Genomic DNA, 5,798 nt, shown 5'->3' with positions numbered 1-5,798 from the left:
AAACATTTAACAACGGGCTCTTCAGTCTAGCCGAGAAAGGTCTGACATGATGCAATGCCTGAAAATTGAAGCTAGACAAGTTGAGACTTTTTAACAGGGAGGGTAATTAACCCTTGGAACAGTTTTACAAGGATTGGATGCAGGGGCTCAGACTGGATGAGCACAATGTTCCCTTCTGGCCTTGGAATTAATGAATCTCTGAAAAATGGGGAGGTGAACCCAGGGATGGGTTGGATTTTCCTCTGCCTTGGTGCGGATCAGGAATAACTCCGGTGAAAGCAAGGACAGCGGTGCAGGGTCAGAACCAAGCCCTGACCCTGCTTCTCCTCTGCTCCGCACCTGCTGTCCCTCACGCTGCAGAACGAGGGCACAGCTGTGGCATGCGCGGCCTTGTTTCTCCCTGCTTATGTCTAGCCTCGTTTGTAAGCTCCTTGAGGCAGGGATCACATCTCCATTTGCTAGTTTGGGAGATGCCTGGTACAGGCCATTGGGCCCTAATGGATACAAGATTAAGTAATAATACTGAGCTGTTTCATCAGTGGATCTCAAAGCACTCTACAAAGGACGTCAGTATCATTATTCCCATTTTACATATGGGGAAGCTGAGGCACAGGGCGGTGACATGACTTGCCCAAGGTTCTCCAGTGGCAGAGCTTGGAATAGAACCCAGATCTCTTGAGTCCCACCCCATATTCATAGCCTGTGTGGATGTCATCTAGGGTCTACATGAAATGCAGACACTTTGCCTTGGGGTTACAAGACTGGCCTAGAGTGAAAGGAAGGAACTGTTTTCTCTTGTTCTTCTGTGGCGTACAGCAGAAGTACGGGATGGCTAACCTAGAGTTGGTGTGTTACAGGGTCTGTAACTAACTCTCTGCCTCCCTCCTTCCTCCCAGAGCCAGAGGGACCTCCCCCACACCCCTACCAGAAGCTACTGCAAAAATGGGGAAAATTAAACAGGTTGTGAACTTCCAGTTCATTGAGGTACAGGCCTGCCCCTGCCCTGCCTCTGCTCCACAGCCTGGCTCCGCACTCGCAGAGTAGGCAGCCCCTGGCTGGGACACACACACCCCTGCCGAGCCATCAGCCCCCCTTGATTCCACTGTGCCCCCAGAGGGGAGTCTATCTCTCCATCTCAGTGCAGTCTGCTCCTCAGCTTCCTCATCTGCAAAGTGAGCTGGAGAAGTTGATGGAGGGGATGGTATAATGAGATTGCCTACGGTGGCGTATGGCCCATCTGCGACTGCTAGCAGCAAATATCTCCAATGGCCTTAAAAGATAAACACAATGCATTGGGAAGAGTTAACATGGCTTTTCAAAGGGAAATCTGCCTCACCAAGCTATTGGATACTTTGAGGGAGTCAACAAGCATGTGGACAAGGGAGATCCAGTGGCTATAGTGCACTTGGACATTCAGAAAGCCTTTGACAAGGTCCCTCACCAAAGGCTGTTCAGCAAAGTAACCTGTCAAGGGATAAGAGGTAAGGTCCTCTCATGGGTCAGTAACTGGTTAAAAGACAGAAAACAAAGGGTGCAGTAGGAAGACGGTCTGCCACATAAACTCTTGTATCAGAGGCCTGGCAGGAGGCCTGAAGCCTGAACTAAAGTAGCGGTCAAAACTTTGCCGATATGAAACAAAGTCAGGTTGTGTGCAAGAGGCAGGCCCTGCTCCCAGAATTTGGCAGGTACAGGGCTGATATTGTCCTCTCTGCGTGCTGCACTGGTTCTGTCCAGAGAGTCCATACAAGATCTGGCTAATGTTTGGTACTCAATTAACATCAAGTCAATGTAGCTATTAATGTTCTCTATAGTGTAGGTACTTTGACTTTTAGCCATGAAAGCAACATGATGGTGCGCCTCAGTTTCCCTTCTCATACAGCACATTAGGTCTGGAATGTCCTGTCTGCTGTGAAAAGTTCCAAGACTGGTTACATGCCCTAGCTTTAAGACAGCAGTATAACATGGCCTTTGGCCATAGTGTGTGTTATCATATAAGAAACAGTTTAACCACAGAGGCTTTTAGCACATACTGAGTTCTTATGTATCACTCCCAACGTGTTCAAGGGTTTTTCCAAAAGACCATGTACATTGTACATCTTTACAGTTCTTGGCATTAGCAACAAACCAGTCGCAAAATTTAACATTAGCATTAACATCAGATTTACCACAACCGTACATTTACCAGCATTTTTCTCATGCCAAACCTTTGCCTCAATACCGTTCGGGTTTTGGCATTTTAGGGTTAACCTTGGCTTCCATCAGCAGCGAAAAGGTTTTTTCTTCCTCCCTGTTCTGGAGGGTCAGATTCTGAACTCTCTTGCTTAGCAGAACGCATGGGCTGGCTAGCTGTGTCCTCCCTGCTAACAGCTAAGGGCAAGTCTTTCTCCTCCACATTCTATATTCTTCACCATGGCCAATTCCGAGGCTGGACTCTGTCTAAAAGGGACCATCCATCTTCACTAGCACATTAGACTCAAGATCCCTTTGTCCTTCCATTACCAACCTCTGCGTCCACATAGAATCAAATCTCAAGGTCACTGAGAGACTACAAGACATACCCAAAATGTCTAGAGATGAGAGTTTCCGACATTAGCAGAAGGCTAATCCCCAGGAGGAATCAGCACCTTATCCTCAGTGGCAAAGCATGCCTTTAACACGAGGTAAGACACAGCTAATCACACACACACACCTTGTATTCTCTCTCTCTCTCTCCCACAGTCAGGGGGACCAGAGAGCATGTGCAAATGAGCCTTTCGCCCAGGCACCAGGCAACAGCAACCCTAATCTTTCTCCAACCCAGCCACCCCCTACAAAGCCATGAGTGTAGGGAAGAGATCGAGATCAGCCTGGGGAAGCCGGACCCATTCACATGAAATGTGCTGTAAGGCAGCCAGACACAAGGTCTGTGGGACGCAGGCCTTGGCTGCAGAATGGAGGACCAGGGCTGCCCAGAGGATTCAGGGGCTGGGGCAATGCAATTCTGGGGCCCCTTTCCATAAAAAAAGTTGCAGTATTATAGAATAGTATATTCCCATGGGGACCTCTGCGGGTCCTGGGGCAAATTTGCCTCACTCCTCCCCCCCGGGTGATTCTGTGGATAACTGAGGCCGGCAGAGCTGTGACTCTGAGAATGGTTTAGGAGCTTGAGGAGGAAAGAAACAAACCAAAGGTGGCACAGCAGGTCGGTGGCAGAAACAAAACTAGAGCCCGTCTCCCAATGTGCAGCTTTCTGTTACCGGTAAGAGTCCAGCTCAGATGTAGCTTGTCACAGAAGAGCACACACCGTGCTCTCTTGCAAGGTGATTTTACCTTTGTGCTTTCTTATTTTGTTGTTTCCCTTCATCTTAGAACAAGACTTACTTGGTCTGGCTGCCTTCTGTGGCAGTGTGCAGTGTTTTTGTAGCCATGTGTGTCCCAGGATATTAGAGAGACAAAGTGGGGAGGAGATATGTTTTATTGGACCAACTTCTGGTGACGAGGGAGACCAGATTTCCAGCTCATACACTGGAAGTACATAATTACAAAATCCCTATAGTTCAGATGAAAACCTGCCTTTAATTTCCAAGTCCCAAAGAATTTACTGTTGCCTCCTTTAGCTTAACAGGGAGCTTCTGCTGCAGGATCGATAAAACACATTGATCACCCGTTTCAGGATCTCTTTTGTTCTCACCTCATACACGATGAGGTTTAACATGGGGGGAACGAGCACATAGAGGTTGGCCAGGAGGTTGAGACTATAACCTGGAATGATGTGCCCAAATCAGTGTGCAAAAGAGGAGAAAAAGGCCGGTGTGTAGAACATCAGTATGACACAGAGGTGGGAGCTGCAGGTGTGGAGAGCCTTGAGCCGGGAGTCCGTGGAGGGGAGCCGGAAGACGGTCCTGAGGATCAGCCCATAAGACACAGCAATGAGCACAGCATCCAAACCAATTACTAAAACAGCCACAGCTACGCCATACCAGGCACTGACTGTGATGTCGTCGCAGGCCAGCTGGGTTATGGCCATATGCTCACAATAGGTGTGAGGCAGGAGGTTGGTTCTGCAGAACTTCAGTTGCTTCACAAGAAAGATGTGAGTGAAAATGATACAGAAACTTCTTGTGACAACTGCCAGCCCCATCTTCCTTATCACAGAGTTGCTTAGTATGATGGTGTATCTCAGGGAGTCGCAGATGGCAATGTATCGATCAAATACCATAGCCAGCAGGATGGCCGACTCGGCAATGAAACTGACATTGATGAAGAACATCTGGGTCAGGCAGGCAGCAAAAGAAATTTCCCCCACTCTAAACCAGAATACAGCCAGCATCTTGGGCACTGTACTGGTAGATAACAATAGATCAACAGTGGCCAGCATGGACACGATTAGATACATGGGCTCATGGAGGCGTCGTTCTGTTAGAATGATGAATATTAGGAGAGAGTTCCCAAAAAGTGTCACAAAGTACATCAGACAGAACGGGATGGAGATCCAAAAATGAGATTCCTCCGTACCCGGGATGTCAGTCAGGATGTAAGTTAAAGGGTAAAAAATGGTGTGATTGTCAGTTGGCATCATGTACCATCACTTGGATCTTCTATTCAGTTTCCTGTAACTATCAGCAAAAGAGAAAATCAGTAAGAACTCCAGTGTCAGCTAGGACTGGACTGCATTTGTTGAGAGAATCAGAGATACCATCAAAAACTTCACTGTGTGACAACTGCCTGTCGTTTGGGACCGTAAATCCATAAACACGTTTGTGCTGCAGAACTGTAGTAGGAAGAGAGCCTGAGACATAAACCCTTGTGTCAGAGGTCTAGTATGAGGTGTGAGGCCTGGGCTAAAATAGTCGAAGCCTTCTTGATATAAAGAAAAATTAGGCTGTGAGCTACAGGTAGGCCCTGCTCACAGAATCTGGCAAGCACAGGGCTGATATTTGAAAACCACACATTTCTAAGAGGTGCTGAGCACAGAACGCTCATGCAAACACATTCCAGAAGGGCGATACCAGAACACCTCAATATCAGCACATTCCCTAAAGATGAGAGGAACATGGTGACCCATCCTAAAGATATGGTCAGGATGAGAAAGTGATGGATAGAGATGTACAACGTGATGGGTTGTAACCGGCTACGTCAGAGGGTGTCAATTAACTACGTTAGAGAGTCAGTATGTAACTTGTTTGTACTGATGTATGAAATGGAGCCTCAAAGGGAGTGTCTCTGTCTAGCCTAAGGAGGAACAGAAAGTCCCACTGTTCACTGAGCTGGTTCATTCTAAAGCACACATGTATTAATTGTCCAGTAGAGTCTGCAGGAATACTAGTCCCATGCTTCATTAACAGTAAACCTGGCTGGGTGCCTTTGTACTTTAAAGGTCTTGTGCTTCGCTGGAGGTCTGCTGTGCAGCTGTCTGCGCAGAGTTAGGACAGCATAAAGCGAGAACACACTCATTCACAACCAAACATCTAACCACACTGGTGACCCACGACAAGTTACATACTGCCCCTCTGACATAACAACTCCATTCCAGAAGAGGGAAGATGGTTTGAATGGTTCTGGCCCCAGGTGAAGCAGGGTGCGTCCTGCTGGTGTTACTGCCCACAGCAGAATCTCTCCTCTGCACATTTGTTAGTTGTTTTCAGGTCTCAAGCATTGACTGTGAAAGTGAGTTAAAGCAGCCTCTTGATGGATCCTACTGGCCTGTGGCCTTGACCCAACCAACACTCAAGCACATAAATAAACTCATTCACAAGGAACTCTCATTGACCTTTATGAAAATACTCACCTGAGTAAAGTTACAAGTTTTTTCAGGATTT

At 47.4% G+C, this 5,798-nt stretch overlaps 1 pseudogene; it reads right to left on the bottom strand.

The window, feature by feature from the left end:
• Nucleotides 1-3,592: 3,592 nt before the first annotated feature.
• Nucleotides 3,593-4,450, bottom strand: LOC127044463 (olfactory receptor 52B2-like; annotated as a pseudogene).
• Between the last annotated feature and the right edge of the window lie 1,348 nt (nt 4,451-5,798).

This window comes from Gopherus flavomarginatus, chromosome 1 (assembly GCF_025201925.1).
Source record: "Gopherus flavomarginatus isolate rGopFla2 chromosome 1, rGopFla2.mat.asm, whole genome shotgun sequence".
Lineage (NCBI taxonomy): Eukaryota > Metazoa > Chordata > Testudines > Testudinidae > Gopherus > Gopherus flavomarginatus.
This window is presented reverse-complemented; position numbering and strand designations above follow the sequence as displayed.